Raw genomic sequence first — 17,300 nt, 5'->3', positions numbered from 1 at the left:
GGGACGAGGATGTACGTGAGATTAGAATGGACCGGGCTCACCGGGTGGGCTTGCCAAGGAGGGGAGGTGGACCACCCCCAGACATCCTGGTGTGTGTCCATGACTTTCAGCTCAAGGAGAGGATCCTCAGGAAGGCGAGGGACACCACTGACTTCCGGTTCCGTGGGCACCAGCCGCAGCTCTTCCAGGACTTGGCGGCAACGACCCTTCAGAAGCGGCGTGAATTCAGGCCTGTCACGGCGTTCCTTCGGCAGCGTAGCATTCCTTACTCGTGGGGCCACCCTTTCCGCATAGTGTTTCGCTGGAACAATAAGCTTGAACAAATTCGCTCGCTGCAGGTGGCCAAGGACTTGCTAGGCATTGAAGAAGAGACACCAACATCGAGGGCCGGCAGCCCGTCACGTAGACGGCGACATCGATCTTCCTCTTGGCATCGAGTGGGGCAGGCGGCGGATCGCGGGCGGCCTGATCGGGCTACCAGCCTACAAGCGATGGGAGACGCAGTGGCCTCCGTCGCCTCTGCAACGTTGACATCCTCTCAGCAGAGCTCTGGGGCGGCATAGCGGCCGAATAAGGGCCTGGAGGCTCCGGAGGGGCACACGTTCATTCATCGGTCCATGGGGCAGCAGGAACTTTGTGAGAAGACCCCCGGGACCGCGGCCTTGGAGGACCCACCCGAGGTCTTTCACCCCCCTCCCAGAGACTGTCCGGTGCGGTGCACTGTTCTGGGAGTCTTCGTTGAGACTGTAACGTATTATTGTTTTTGTTTGACATGGGGTTTGGGGATTGGGTGGGGGGCTGTGGGGAGTTGTATGTGGCTGCCTCCGCCAAGGGAGGAATTGGGGGGTGTTGGTCGGGGGGGGAAGGGGCTGGGGGGGTTCCATGGTGGTGGTGATGTGAGTAGTGAGTGGGGTGCTTGGTCAAGGGGTGATTTGGTAAGGCGGGGGAGGGGGGAGGGGATTTGCGATGCCAGTTAGCGTAGGGACATGGAACGTAAAAGGGCTTAACTCACCGCAGAAGCGACAAAAAGTGTGGAAGTATCTGGTGGACCATCAGCTGGATGTGGTGGGCCTCCAGGAGACCCATCTGGCACGGAAGGATGAAATGCGCCTTAGGCATAGGGCTTACCCGATCATTTACAGGGCCTCTGCACCCACAAAACACCGAGGGGTGGCTCTCCTCTTCCGTGCGGCGCTACACTTCCAGCCAGTGGAGGTACGGGCTGACAGGGACGGCCGGTGGTTGATGGTGAAGGGGTTGGTTCAGGGTCGCTTGTGTACCTTTGTGGTGTTGTATCTTCCTAATGCAGGCCAGAATAAGTTCCTACAGGCGCTGTTGCAGAGGGTGGGGGAATTCGCTGAGGGATGCCTGTTTCTTCTGGGTGATTTTAATTTGGTGTGGGACAAGGTTGTGGATAGCTCTAGGACTCACAGGGCTGCTGCAGGGGTATTCTCGGCAGCGACTCAAGGGCGGCTGGGGGAACTGGGCCTTGCTGATAGCTGGAGGTTCTTTCATCCAACTTCTCGGGATTACACGTTCTTTTCGCATGTGCATCAGTCCTACTCCAGACTAGACTATGTTTTCATCAGTCAGGCACTTAAGGGGGATATCCAAGATGCTGCCATTCTCCCACTCTCGGTCTCCGACCATAGCTTGTTAGTGCTCACCCTCCGTTGGTCGCCATCTGGCGATGGGCTGCGGAAGTGGTATTTCCCTGCCTCGGTGGTCAGGGATGAAGCTTCCAGCCGGGCACTCCGGGAGGCCATTCGGGAGTTTATTGCCCTCAATCCCATATCGGATACATCGGTAGCCAATACCTGGGATGCACTTAAGGCGTCAGTCAGGGGTACCTGCCTAGCACTTAATGCCAAGCTTAATAAGCTGCGGAGGAAAGATCGGGAGGAATTGGAAGCCGAACTGTCTAGGCTGGAGCGGGAGCACAAGCTTAATCCATCCAGGGCGACCTTGCGTCCGCTGACGGCGATTCGGGGGAAGTTGAGGGCCCACTATAATAACAGGGCAGAACTCACAATGCTGCGACTGGGACGACACTCCTACTCCTCTGGGAATAAAGTGGGGAGACACCTGGCACGTCAGCTGCGGGAGAAGAGGGAGAGGGAATACATCGGAGGAGTGGTGGACGAAGCAGGCGTACTACAACATAGGGACGAGGAGAAGGCGAATATCTTTGGCCGCTTTTATGCGGACCTTTACGCAGGGGACGGACTAGACGCGGAAGCACAGCGGGAATACTTGCAGCAGCTGCCACTTCCTCAGGTGTCACAGCAGTGGAATGAGCTGCTGGAGGCCCCGATCACCAGGGAAGAGGTCCTTCAAGTCATCAAGGACCTGAAATTGCACAAGGCGCCTGGTCCGGATGGCTACACGGCCATCTTCTACAAGTCGTATGCTTCCGACCTCTGCGATTTTCTGGTAGCCCTGTTTAATGACATGGCCACTTCTGGCTCGTCAGCTGGTACTCTGGCGGAGGCAGTGGTCACGGTTTTGCCCAAACCAGGGAAGGACCCTGCCCAATGTGCTTCCTATCGCCCCATAGCGCTTCTAAACATAGACTCTAAATTGTATTCAGCGATCCTGGCCCGTAGGTTGCAAGACCTAATGCCTGCGCTTATTCACCCAGACCAGTCCGGCTTTATTAAGGGGCGCCAAACCCATGATAACACGCGGAGGGTGGTGCACCTCATTGAAAAGGCCGACAGGTTTCGTATCCCGGCGGTCCTTGTGGGGCTGGACGCCGAAAAGGCCTTCGACCGGGTGGATTGGGGCTTTCTATTTGCCACTATGTCGACGTTTGGCTTTTCGGACAGGTTTATCACTATGGTGAAGGCCAATTATAGCAACCCCAGGTCGCGAGTGATGGTGAACGGACACAAATCGGTGTACTTCCCTCACTCTAGGGGCACCAGGCAGGGTTGTCCTCTCTCACCCTTGCTGTTTGCGCTCAGCATCGAACCTTTGGCGCTGGCGGTCCGGACATGTGAGGGGATACGGGGCATCCCGTTCGCAGGAGAGCAGCATAAAATAACGCTCTTCGCGGATGACATTCTGTTTTCGGTGGCAGACCCGGAACGGTCGTTACCCTGCGTCAGGGAAGCATTGTTGCAGTTTGAGACTGTGGCCGGCTTTAAAGTCAACTACGGTAAGTCCTATGTTCTGAATCTCACCCTGTCGCAGGCGGAAGTGGACAGGGTTCGTCCGCTGACACCCCTAGCTTGGGCCGTCAACTCGATAGTCTACTTGGGGGTCCATCTGACCCCAACGGTGGGCAAACTGTTTTCAGCCAACTTCCCCCCTCTCTTGGCCAGGACACGGTCAGAACTGGATAGGTGGAAACCTAAATTTCTGTCTTGGTTAGGTAGAATCCACTCAGTGAAGATGGTTCTCCTTCCTAAGTTTCTTTATTTGTTTCAGGCACTGCCTATACCGCTGGACAATGATTTCTTTCGGCGCCTCAAGACGCAAATACTGCGATTTATATGGCAAGGGGGACGGGCTCGTCTCTCTTTTGCGGTCTTGCGTCGTCCAAGGACGGAAGGGGGAGTGGGCCTCCCAGACCTGCAACTCTATTATAAAGCGGCTCAATTGAGGGTGATGGTGGAGTGGTCGCAGCAAACATCTGAAAAGCACTGGCTCCATATGGACCGGAGTGTGGCTGGCAGGTCGATATGGGACCTCGCGTGGAAGCCTAAGAGGGACAGGCCTCTCAACGCGTATATCAGTACTCCGACGAGTACAACGCTGAAGGTGTGGGACACGCTCGCCTCGGATGAGCGTTGGACGACCTTCCCCTCTCCCTTTACGCCCATCCATTTTAATCCTGCCTTTGCTCCGGCGCTCCATGATGGAGCCTTTGACGCCTGGAGGGAGGGGGGTTGTAGGGCGCTGACGCATCTGTTTCATGGACTGGATCCCCTCTCCTTTCCCAACTGCATGAGGGACTATGGGGTTTCCCAGACTGAGCGTTTTCGCCACCTACAGATGCTCCACTGGGCCACATCGCCTGGGGTGCGTGACGCGGCTACGAGACCACCCACGCCGTTTGAGGCCTTTTTACTTCGGACGTCCACCATGAAGGGGACTATCTCCTTTTTATACCGCCACCTGCTTCATTCTGCTGTGGCCCCAAGGCCGCGGTATATGGCTCAGTGGGAAGACATGGTGGGGAGAGAAGTCTCCGATGCCGAATGGACGGCATTATGGAGGGATGTCACTGCATTCAACCACTCCCTGCAGTTACGGGAGGCACACCTTAAGACCCTTACACTCTGGTATCTTTGCCCAGCTAGACTTCATCGCATATACCCGGCTACATCCGTGCTGGAGGGGTTGTGGACTCCTGGGTGACTTTCGCCACATCTGGTGGGACTGCCCGGTGATTCGGCCCTATTGGGAGGAAATCCTCTCGCATATTAAGGACATTCTGGGCTATCCCATTGAGGACTCCATCGCATCGGTCTTGTTAGGCCTGCGGGATCCCCACCTGAACTACCAGACACGGGCGGATAAAAGGATCTTGTGGCTATGCTTGGGAGCCGCCAAACTTACTCTGGCTGCCGCTTGGAAGCAGAGAGGAGCCCCTGCTATTTCTTTGTGGCACGCTAGACTGTGGAGATACTTGAGTCTGGAGAGAATGGCGGACATCTATTTGGGCAATTTCAAGAATTTTCGTTATCAATGGGGTCCTCTAGTGGAGTTCCTTTCTAAAGGGTTGCCTTCGGCAGTTTGCCCGGCCTCTATTAGGTCACTTCATCTATTTCAAGTCTAGTGTGAATGACGGTGGACCAGCCGGAGTGTTTGCGGGATCACCACCATGGGGGAGGGAGGGAGTTGTGGGGAGGGGGGGGGGGGGGTTTGGTTCCTTCTGTTTCGGGTACGGGAGCCCCTGAGGAGAGCGCTGTTGGGCCGGTAGCCATCTAGCTGATTAGACACCTGACCTTGTGGATATTTTACGCTGTGCTCTCATGTTGGACTTTGACAGCTTTTGAGACGTACCCACAGACTCAGCTACTATTGCTTTGAACTTGATATACAAGTGTCAGTATATATGGTATGCCCTGTTGCTTCTTAATGCGCCCCTTGGGCGGGGAACTGATGGCACCTTGGGGGCCCTCGCCCTGTTTGTTTTCTCTCTGTACACCAAAATCAAAATAAAAAAATTTTATAAAAAAAAAAAAAACTCACTACACTGTCTACACCGCCATGGCATTAAGTATATGAAATGTACACTTGTTGCCAGGCCTTGAGTTTTGAATGTAGTTCGGGCAATTCGGCATGCATACTCGCTTCCTCAGACAATACATTTATATTTGTAATCCTTCCCATAGCTGCAGCTGTCAGCACTTTACATAATCTTGAGAATGTATGTATCAAGTGTGCTTTGTTGAGTGTTTTTGTTTATTTTTATGTACCTGGCTCAGGTCTTTATGTTTATGTTTAGGGTATTTATAAAGCGCATGGCTGCGTGAGGCTCCCCAGTACAAGCGAAGCAACCAATACTAAAGCCACAGGGGTGTTAATGGTATTGAGTAAAGAGCCAGGTCTCAACCTTTTTCTGAGGTATACAACCGTTACAACGAAACTTTTACAACGACCTACCATTACAACGCAACTTTTACCACGCAAACTATTACAACGCATTGCTCTGGGGGGCGCTCTAGGATAGGGAATAGGTTAATTTACTATCCAATAACCTTCCCTACTATCCACGGGGACTGGAGTTGGAATAGTAAATTAAACTATTCACTATCCAGCGCCTAAAAGCATTATGCGTTGTAGTGGTATGCGTGGTAAAAACCGCGTTGTAAAAGTATGCGTTGTAACGTCATACATCCTTTTTCTGACAATATGTTCAGCTTCCATGTAGCTACACTCCCATGGCATAGATTCCATTGCCTGGGTGCCAGGTGTTCAAAAGATGTGCCGCCACATCTGGCTCTTTTGGTTCTGGTTGTTTTCAATAACCGTTCGGTGCCAAAGCAAAGGCTTCTATTCGGGACATATAGGCATACCAGATCTCTGATTTTGCTCGGGCCCTTTCAGTGTATGGCCTTGTGCGTTCGGCAGAGTGTCTTGAATTTGACTCTCTCCTCAATCAGCAACCAGTGTAGTGCTTTTAAGTGCTTCCCCACGGCTTCCTGTAGGAGGGGATTTACATAACAGTCTAACTGCAGCATTCTGTACAACCTGGAGTCTTCGTATGACGTATTTTGGGCCCCCCAAATAGAGGGAGTTACCATAGTCCAGGCGTGATGTAACCAACGCATGGACTACTGTTTTTCTGAGCTGCTGGGGGATCCGCTCCAGAATTTTACATTCTAAGTAGCCCAAAACTGGTTTCTACAAGTTTTTTTGCTTGGTTTTCCATCGTTAGCTCCTTATCAAGCCAGAAGCCGAGATTTTTGATACTCGTGTTGGGGATTGGTGGGCTGCCTAGACACACAGGCCAGCTGATCATAGGCCTGGGGACCACCTTGTTTCTAAGCACCATAAGCTCAGTTTTACGCCGTTCAGCTTCAGGCAGCTGTTTGTCATCCATTCCACCACTCTTTCCAGGCATGGCGCAATGCAGTCTGCATCACTCTTGGTGTTGGGGTCTAGAGTGACCACCAATTGTGTGTCTTCTGCATATGATATCATAGAGATACCGAACTCCTGGACAATCCGTGCCAGGGACCCCAAGTAGACATTGAAAAATGTGGAGCTGAGTGATGGGCCCTGTGGCACTCCACAGCCAATTGCATAGGGTTAGAGCAAAGGTTAGCTTCCATGATTTGAAAGGTTCTGCCCACCAGAAAGGAGGACAGCCACTCCAGCGCTTTGTCTCGGATAACTCCTTCCCACAGCCTCTTTTGTAGGATTGAGTGGTCCACGGTGTCAAATGCCGCGCTAAGATTGAGGAGCAGTATAGCAGCCGAGCTCCCTTGATCCAAAGTCATTTTTAGTTCTTCCACCTCAACCAGCAGCCTGATTCTGTGCGGTGTTGTGCCCGAAAGCCCATCTGAGTGGGGTGGAAACAGTAATTAGTGTCCAGAAAATCTGTTAATGCTCATTTAACATGTTTCCCTGTCACTTTACCAATAAGTGGTAGAAGTGATATAGGTCGGTAGATCCCTAACTGGGTTCGGTCCCGATTGTAATTTTAGTAATAGGAGTCTAATGAATGTTTCCAGGCTTTTGGAACTTCGCCTTCCTCTATCGAGAGATTAATGATTACGACCAAAGAGGGGAGTAGGGCCTCCATGACCTTCCCCAGCACGTGTGTTGGGGCTGGGTCTAATGGGGAGCCAGATTTAATCTTCTCCATCAGCGATCTCACCCCATCTGTGTTGGTAGATGGGAAGCAGGTTAGGCTCAAGGAAATGTGAGAACCAGCCACGAAGGGCCAGAAATAAGCACGTCTTGGGGCCGGTGAAATGCTGTGTGCGATGCATGGTTCTATTATGAATTTGATTTCTTATGGTTTGATGATCTCAGTTGGAGAAAAGTGTGATGTAAACTTTCTAAAATAGAAAACAGAAAATTAACTGAATTTAAAGGAAATGTACATTTGTTGAATCCCACTATTTGTTTTAAAGGACGACCCTTCTACATGTCCGCTCTCTCGCTAGTCGCCTCCCTCCTGCCTCCATCATAGCGTTTTTTTCTATCGCAGGAAGGACTTTGAGCGTTTTACATGAGCGCAAGTTACATTACACAAGGACACATTTCTTTTTACAGGCAAGGGGGATTAACTGGCACATGCAGCAAGGTAGGCTTTTGCGATTCCTTAACTGCGTTTATTAAGGAATCGCAATTAAGGAATCGCAAAGCCTATGAATGTAGGATCACTATAAAAATTGCGATTCCTAAACATTCCTTAATTCCGACACGCAAATTGCGAGTCACAATTAAGGAATACTGTCTTATTCATTCCTATGGGCGTGTAGGCCTATAGGAATGAAATGGAGATTGCATGCGCAATTTACGAGTAACAGTAGGTACTCGCAAATTGCTCATGCAATTTCAAGGGTGTCAAAATGACACCCTGTTGCACCCCTGAAATTTTGATGTGAACACATGTTGCGCACACACATGCCCCAAGGGCATATGTGTATAACCTATAACTTTAAAAAAAGCATTTTAGTGCATTTTTCAAAGTTTTTGCAAATTACAGACAAGTTTGATTTGTCTGTAATTTGCGGTCCCAAATGGCGAAATCGCTATTTGAAAGTGCTTGTAGCATTGCATTTAAGGAATCGCGAATTGAGATTCCTTAAATGCAATTGCAATTTAGGAATTCGCAAAAAATTGCAAATTCTTAAATTGCGCATAGGAAACACTTTCATGCATCTGCAAAGGCCAATTTGCAATTGCAAACGGCCAATTTTTGTGAATTGCACCCTTTGCAATCGCAAAAACCTTTGATGCATGTGCCCCTAAGTGATTTAAAAAAAAGTGTGTTATCTTGCACTACATATGAGTGCATCTACATGCTGTCTCCTCTCCTCCTCAGTGCTCTTCTCACATCGTCGGTTTCAAACACCTGTCTGTCAAGAGCCAGCATTCCCATCACTGTGTAATAAGTCCTCAGAGCACCTGCACACACTGCACCTCTGCTCTTGAAAAGAGAGGCCGGCGCCCTGATATTTGTGTGCACTCGTCATCTTGTGGCCATGCTGGCATGCTGGTATCCTACTAAAGGATACAGGTCTTGTTTCTGTTTGCATCACTTTGCTCTGTTCAATAAAAAGTCTTTAGGGCGAGAGGCTTCTTGGAGCTCCTCTGCATGGACTTCCAACTGCTCCCTACAATATGTCATGTCTGTGATCCAGTTTCTTAGGTGTGGCACCTGTTTACTTCCCCACTTCATAGCAACTCGCCGTTTGGCCAGCAGTAGAGCTACCGCTAGTAATTTACACCTCCGGGCCTGTTTCACTTAGTGTAGCCCTAAAAGGCAGACTTGGGGTGTGTTGGGTATTGGTTCTGCCAGCATTACTCCCAGTGCCTTTGTCACTTTCTGCCAGTAGGTTTGGGTTTGGGGGCATACCCAGGCGACCTGTATGAAGTCTGCTTGTGTAGCGCTGCAGGGCGAGCCTCTATCATCCTCACGGAGGCCGTATTTATATAATTGTGCTGGTGTATAATATATCTGCTGCAAAAATACAAAGTGAATAATCCTGAGATTGCAGTTTGGTGTAAATGCACCGCAGTACCCCAGTCTTCTTTGGATAGCGGACCGTCTAGTGTGTTTTCCCATCTTTCTAAAGCCCGCTCATGTTCTCGGGTTGCTCCCGTTGGGCTGCATTGTACAGTTTAGTTATGAGACGTTGACGCGTGGGTGGTGGGAGCAATGTTTGTAGGGCATTGTGTGTTGGCGACTCATTAGGAAAAGTGGGATAGATATCTCAGCACCGCTCATAGTCTGAGGTAGGCAATAGCATTAGTTGTGTGCAGTGAGCAGCTGACATGACATCTGTTTGTGATAGAAATGGGCCATTTGGAAATCTATCACCCATTGTACGCATTCCCATATCGCCCACGAGTGTTTGCATTTTATTCTCTTGCATTACTCTTATTTGAGGCTGATGTGGTAGTGGCAGGGCCGGAGCATACACCGGGCATGTATTAGCTCGTCTTGTCGGTGCGCGCCATGCTGCAGTTGTGTTACCAACTGGTTCATTTCAGCGCATGGAGTGTACTGCTTCGGCTCCGATAAGAAAGTGGCTAGGGGTGTTGGATGAGCACTATCGCTTTCCACAGCCACATGTGGCAGATATGCACAAGGGGTTTTCTAATAATGCGCCAGCTGTGCCTGGGCGAAATAATAATCGAGCTGGAGATCCGGAGCCCCGAACCCTCTGTGTGTGTATGGCCGGGGTAGTTCCTTCCACCCTACCCAAGGCTGTTTCCCTGCCCACATTGGCGTGGTCATGCAGGAACGCAGTCTTATGAAAAACTGTTGTGTGAGTGCAACTGGTATGTTTGTGAATAAATAAAGGAAGCGGGCCACACCACCAATTTCTGTATAGCAATTCTGTCAGCGATTGAGAGTGGCAATCGAATCCATTTGGCCACCTGACCTTCCAATTTTGTGAGGGCAGTACCATAGTTTTCGCGTGTAACCAATTCAGGGTCTCAATGTATCCAGACCCCCAGCTCTGTTCACCACTGTAGAGGATGATCTAATGGAGGTTGTTCGGTAGCAGGTGTCAGCGGAATCACCATGGACTTAGTCCTATTCATACTCAGTCCGAGTAATGTTCAAATCGTGTATATTCTCTCATTATTGGGTTTAAATTATCTTCCTTTTGACGTGTATGTAAGACCATATCCTCTGCATAAAGCGATATGCTGACGGGCGGTAGGTGGAACTGCAGTGCTGTGTTCGCGTGTTTTTGCCGGATTTTGCACTCCAATGGTTCAAGTGTCAAAGTAAATAATAGTGGCGAAAGTGGGCAACCTTGTTGCATTCCTCTATAAATGTGTAGGGGAGCGGCTGTAATGCTGCTTATCCTCAGCCTTGCGCATGGATCTGTATAGAGCAATTAGATCCAGTGCAGGAAAGAGTGCAAGAATCCCACTCTTCGTAGGACAGAAAACATGAATAGCCATTCCTCTGAATCAAATGCTTTAGCTGCATACAGAAGGCAGCGGCTGCGGTCAATCTGGTTGTAATTGCTGAAACAGTGCAAAGATGGTTCGCAAGTTATGTGTTGTGGAGCATGTTGGAATGACTCCAGATTGGTCCAGTCACACTAACTTTTGCATTAGGGGTTATAATCGCAAGTCTATTATTTGTGCTAGTATTTAGGCATCTGAGTTAATAAGGGACAGTGGACGGTAGGAGTCACACTGAGTCGGGTCTTGATCCGGTTTGACTAGTGTGATTAGTAATGCCTCCCTTAAAGATGGTGGTAACGCCCCCTTTTCATATGCTTCCAGGAACATAGCTGTTAGAGGGGTGATGAGCAAGTCGTTGTATTCTTTGTAGAATTCACCCGGGAGTCCGTCCGTTGCTGGGGCTTTCTTATCAGGGAGGGACCTGATGGCTTCTTTTAGCTCGTCTTCATTTATCGGTTGGCTGCAGTATGCCCGATGCTCGCCAGAAAGCCACAATAGGGCTATGTAGTTTAGGTTTTTGTTTATGTCTTCCTCAGAAGCAGACAGTTGTGTGTAATACAGTTGCGCATAGTAGCCCGATAATCGGTCTGTGATAGAGGGTGTGTCTTAATGCGGTCTACCTCGCTCGTCTGTGATCTGTGTAATATGTTGTGCGCTCTATATCTACGTGATATGTATTTCACCTCACTGTCTGCATACTCGTGTTATGTGTTCATTTTATTTCTGATTTCTGCCAGCAGTGTAGGGTTCAGAGTTTGTGCATATTCGTTTTGTAGCGTCTTAATATCTTTCTCTACTCTGTTCAATTGCTGTCCTATTTGCTTTAGTATCTCTGTGTGTTCACCTATACCTAGGCTGTGGGGTTTTAGGTTTAAACCTATAATAACTGATAAAACCCCACTGAAAGAAAAATAGCCCTCACCGGTGAAAACATATAAACACTGAAAAAACACCTGGACAACCACAAACTAAATGCCATTCAAAGAAAGGAAAAAGAGAGTGAAGGTAATTTTTTTCTTCTTGAAGGGGTCAATAGAATGTAACTTTGTTATACAAGCAGTAGTAAGAACGACTGGCTAACATTATTCTGCTTGAGTTTTGTTCTTTAGGGATGCCACTAAAATATTGTTTCTTCTTCCTTTTACTTTTTCAGTTTTGTGGCCTTTGGTCTAAAGATGCATGGTTTAGTTTCATGTTTTAGGTCTAGTTTAATGATTTTATAAACTATAGAGAATCAGGAAATATCAAACTCATATTTCATATTTTGGCTGCATTTGATTCTTTCAACGATAGGTAAAGTGGCTGGTTTCATAAAAATCTTCCCTAATATGTGTCATCACATTTACCCACAGAGAATGGGTAAAAACCCTTAATACATCAGACCATAGTTTCTAGTGGGTCAGTATTGATAGTAGGTGAATTGCCAACACCTCAGGCTTTAAACATTCATTGCAAGGTATAGTGACAAGTATATATATCACCAAGCATCTGGGATAGTCGCGAAAACATGACACCAGACTTTTGGAAAACATGGAACGCAGTGTCACTTGTAATGCATTGCAAAAAAGGTTCTTTCCAAGTTCAACAAATATTGGAGTGATATTGTTAGTATTTGTAGTGATTCAGCTACGTATATAAAAAAGTTGTGTGATGACCTGTCAAAATTGATACCCGGGCTGAAGTGATTCCCTGTAGTAGATCCTTGCCACTCGTTAGATGGTATGCTGAAAGATCTTAAGAGTTAATGAGGAATGATATTGACTTTCTAGTCCATTCTGGTGCTCTGGATTCGAATGCACAGGAACTGAAACGCAAATATTTATCATTTCGTGCTTTATGTGGCATCAAAGAAAGAGTCATCCCAACTGTGTCCCTTAGCTGATGGTTCTCAGCCCAATGGGCTAAGAATGCTTAGCTAATGGGCTAAGAATGCTGAGAGGGCCTTTTCACAGAAGTTTACTTGGGAAGGAAAGAGCGAGCGCACATGACCCAAAGACTCACTGAAGAAGTATTGTATGGGGTACTACAATAAGATTAATTTGCAAAAATCTATTTGGACCTCATATACACTATAAGTACACTGTCTATATACCATGTTCTTTCAGTGCAGAAAGCAAGCAATAATAAAAGCAAAACTTTACATAAACACCAGAAAAACACTTTTTCTGTTGTTTTTAGTGGCGCGAAAATGTGTAACCACTGATAACAACAGTTTTTTAAGATAATGAAAACACTGAAAAAAACCACCAGAATTGACCAAAAATAGAAACTGAAAACAGGAAACCCTACCTATACAGAACCCCTGGATAGTTACCTGTACTTGGGCACTATCAACCGTTCCTGTATTATGTACAAAGTACTCCGTTATGGCCTGTCTCAGCTCTTTTTTAAAGACGTGCTGCTGGAGGAGTTGGGTGCAGTGATGGTTATACCACCTTGTTTCATGTGAAGAGCATTGGCTGCATCCTAACATAAGAAGGCGAGACTGTTGCCTTTGTGGGGGAAGAGAGGACTGCTCAGTTTGTAAGGGTGCGTGACCCCATCACCATTGCACGAGTAAGCACACTGTATGTCATTTTATTGTTGACCGCACTGAGCCCACTTTGGCAGAGCAGTTCAATTTACACGTCTTATATTCATAAATACCAACTATAATGGTGTTGAATTTTCCAACCTTGTAAGGGTTATTCTGCCTTGTTGGTATCTGAACTCCTGACCTGCAGTTCACTGGACAGCAGAGGGCATCCCACCACGCTTTCGAAGGGGATATTCGTTCTTCTATAATCTGTGAGTTCGGATAACGTTTGGAAGGAGTGGTGACTCCATTGGTAGGCCTTGCTTTCCAAGATGCATTGTATGTAAATGTAGCTGTGTTAGGTGGACTATGTGGGTAAGTCTGGTTAGAAAGTGCCTCCGAAATGTGTTTGTCATTTAAGGTCATCAGGCACATATAGGTGTATTTTAATAACTATTTATGTGGGATAGATGCCCTGGATCCTTTGTACAGGAGATTATCTGTAGCCCGAGTACAGGAGATGCCCCATAGCCTGAGTACAGATGATGCCTGTAGCCTGAGTACAGGAGATGCTTTAGTGTGTGTACAGGAGATGCTCTGTAGCTTGAGTACAGGTGATGCCCTGCAGTGTGTGTACAGGAGATGCCCTGTAGCCCGAGTACAGGAGAGGTTCCATAGCTTGAGTACAGGAGATGCCCTGTAGCCCGAGTACAGGAGATGCTCTGTAGCCTGAGTACAGGTGATGCCCTGCAGTGTGTGTACAGGAGATGCCCTGTAGCCCGAGTACAGGAGAGGCTCTATAGCTTGAGTACAGGAGATGCCCTGTAGCCCGAGTACAGGAGATGCTCTGTAGCTTGAGTACAGGAGATGCCCTGTTGCCCGAGTACAAGAGATGCTCTATAGCTTGAGTACAGGAGATGCTCTATAGCTTGAGTACAGGAGATGCTCTGTAGCTTGAGTAAAGGAGATGCTCTGTAGCTTGAGTACAGGAGATGCTCTGTAGCCCGAGTACAGGAGATGCTCTGTAGCTTGAGTACAGGAGATGCTCTGTAGCCCGAGTACAGGAGATGCTATATAGCTTGAGTACAGGAGATGCTCTGTAGCTTGAGTACAGGAGATGCTCTGTAGCCTGAGTACAGGAGATGCCCTTTAGGTGGAGTACAGGAGATGCCCTTTAGGTGGAGTACAGGAGATGCCCTGTATCCCGAGTACAGGAGATGCCCTGTAGCCCGAGTACAGGAGATGCTCTGTAGCTTGAGTACAGGAGATGCTCTGTGGAATGAGTACAGGAGATGCTCAGTAGCCTGAGTACAGGAGATGCCCTTTAGGTGGAGTACAGGAGATGCCCTGTAGCCCGAATACAGGAGATGCCCTGTAGCCCGAGTACAGGAGATGCTCTGTAGCTTGAGTACCGGAGATGCTCTGTAGAATGAATACAGGAGATGCCCTGTAGCCCGAGTACAGGAGATGCCCTGTAGCCCGAGTACAGGAGATGCTCTGTAGCTTGAATACAGGTGATGCCCTGCAGTGTGTGTACAGGAGATGCCCTGTAGCCCGAGTACAGGAGAGGCTCCATAGCTTGAGTACAGGAGATGCCCTGTAGCCCGAGTACAGGAGATGCTATGTAGCCTGAGTACAGGTGATGCCCTGTAGCTTGAGTCCAGGTGATGCCCAGTAGCCTGAGTACAGGGGATGCCCTGTAGCTTGAGTCCAGGTGATGCCCAGTAGCCCGAGTATAGGAGATGCTCTGTAGCCTGAGTGCAGGAGATGCCCTTTTAGGTGGAGTACAGAAGATGCCCTTTAGGTGGACTACAGGAGATGCCCTGTAGCCCAGTACAGGAGATGCCCTGTATCCCGAGTACAGGAGATGCTCTGTAGCTTGAGTAAAGGAGATGCTCTGTAGCTTGAGTACAGGAGATGCTCTGTAGCCCGAGTACAGGAGATGCTCTGTAGCTTGAGTACAGGAGATGCCCTGTTGCCTGAGTACAAGGATGCTCTATAGCTTGAGTACAGGAGATGCTCTATAGCTTGAGTACAGGAGATGCTCTGTAGCTTGAGTAAAGGAGATGCTCTGTAGCTTGAGTACAGGAGATGCTCTGTAGCCCGAGTACAGGAGATGCTCTGTAGCTTGAGTACAGGAGATGCTCTGTAGCCCGAGTACAGGAGATGCTCTATAGCTTGAGTACAGGAGATGCTCTGTAGCTTGAGTACAGGAGATGCTCTGTAGCCTGAGTACAGGAGATGCCCTTTAGGTGGAGTACAGGAGATGCCCTTTAGGTGGAGTACAGGAGATGCCCTGTATCCCGAGTACAGGAGATGCCCTGTAGCCCGAGTACAGGAGATGCTCTGTAGCTTGAGTACAGGAGATGATCTGTGGAATGAGTACAGGAGATGCTCAGTAGCCTGAGTACAGGAGATGCCCTTTAGGTGGAGTACAGGAGATGCCCTGTAGCCCGAGTACAGGAGATGCCCTGTAGCCCGAGTACAGGAGATGCTCTGTAGCTTGAGTACCGGAGATGCTCTGTAGAATGAATACAGGAGATGCCCTGTAGCCCGAGTACAGGAGATGCCCTGTAGCCCGAGTACAGGAGATGCTCTGTAGCTTGAATACAGGTGATGCCCTGCAGTGTGTGTACAGGAGATGCCCTGTAGCCCGAGTACAGGAGAGGCTCCATAGCTTGAGTACAGGAGATGCCCTATAGCCCGAGTACAGGAGATGCTCTGTAGCCTGAGTACAGGTGATGCCCTGTAGCTTGAGTCCAGGTGATGCCCAGTAGCCCGAGTACAGGAGATGCCCTTTAGCTTGAGTCCAGGTGATGCCCAGTAGCCCGAGTACAGGAGATGCTCTGTAGCCTGAGTGCAGGAGATGCCCTTTTAGGTGGAGTACAGGAGATGCCCTTTTAGGTGGAGTACAGGAGATGCCCTTTAGGTGGAGTACAAAAGATGCCCTTTAGGTGGACTACAGGAGATGCCCTGTAGCCCAGTACAGGAGATGCCCTGTAGCCTGAGTACAGGAGATGCTCTATAGCTTGAGTACAGGAGATGCTCTGTAGCTTGAGTAAAGGAGATGCTCTATAGCTTGAGTACAGGAGATGCTCTGTAGCTTGAGTAAAGGAGATGCTCTGTAGCCCGAGTACAGGAGATGCTCTGTAGCTTGAGTAAAGGAGATGCTCTGTAGCCTGAGTACAGGAAATGCTCTATAGCCCGAGTACAGGAGATGCCGTTTAGGTGGAGTACAGGAGATGCCCTTTAGGTGGAGTACAGGAGATGCCCTGTATCCCGAGTACAGGAGATGCCCTGTATCCCGAGTACAGGAAGTGCCCTGTATCCCGAGTACAGGAGATGCCCTGCAGTGTGTGTACAGGAGATGCTCTGTAGCTTGAGTACAGGAGATGCTCTGTAGCTTGAGTACAGGAGATGCCCTGTAGCTTGAGTACAGGAGATGCTCTGTATCCTGAGTACAGGGGATGCCCTTTAGGTGGAGTACAGGAGATGCCCTTTAGGTGGAGTACAGGAGATGCCCTGTATCCCGAGTACAGGAGATGCCCTGTATCCCGAGTACAGGAGATGCCCTGTAGCCCGAGTACAGGAGATGCTCTGTAGCTTGAGTACAGGAGATGCTCTGTGGAATGAGTACAGGAGATGCTCAGTGGAATGAGTACAGGAGATGCCCTTTAGGTGAGTACAGGAGATGCCCTGTAGCCCGAGTACAGGAGATGGTCTATAGCTTGAGTACAGGAGATGCTCTATAGCTTGAGTAAAGGAGTTGCTCTGTAGCTTGAGTACAGGAGATGCCCTGTAGCTTGAGTACAGGAGATGCCCTTTAGGTGGAGTACAGGAGATGCCCTTTAGGTGGAGTACAGGAGAGGCCCTGTATCCCGAGTACAGGAGATGCCCTGTATCCCGAGTACAGGAGATGCTCTGTAGCTTGAGTACAGGAGATGCTCTGTAGAATGAATACAGGAGATGCCCGGTAGCCTGAGTACAGGAAATGCCCTGTAGCCCGAGTACGGGAAATGCCCTGCAGCCCGAGTACAGGAGATGCCCTTTAGGTGTAGTACAGGAGGTGCCCCAAAGGGTACTTTGCTTTGCTCTATTATTGTGCATGGGAATGTATCCCATTGAAATATTGTTTGTGTGTTGCAGGAGATTTTGACTGAAGTAA

At 48.9% G+C, this 17,300-nt stretch overlaps 1 protein-coding gene across 1 annotated transcript in view; it reads left to right on the top strand.

Annotated features, from left to right (window-relative positions):
* DNHD1 (dynein heavy chain domain 1) overlaps nt 1–17,300 on the top strand; it is a 682,720-nt gene that overhangs the window by 98,751 nt on the left and 566,669 nt on the right. The gene's annotated exons all lie outside the window — the stretch shown is intronic.

The sequence above is a fragment of the Lissotriton vulgaris genome, chromosome 8 (genome assembly GCF_964263255.1).
Source record: "Lissotriton vulgaris chromosome 8, aLisVul1.2, whole genome shotgun sequence".
NCBI lineage: Eukaryota > Metazoa > Chordata > Amphibia > Caudata > Salamandridae > Lissotriton > Lissotriton vulgaris.
Note: the sequence above shows the minus strand (reverse complement) of the source record. Positions and strands in the feature narration are given on the sequence as shown.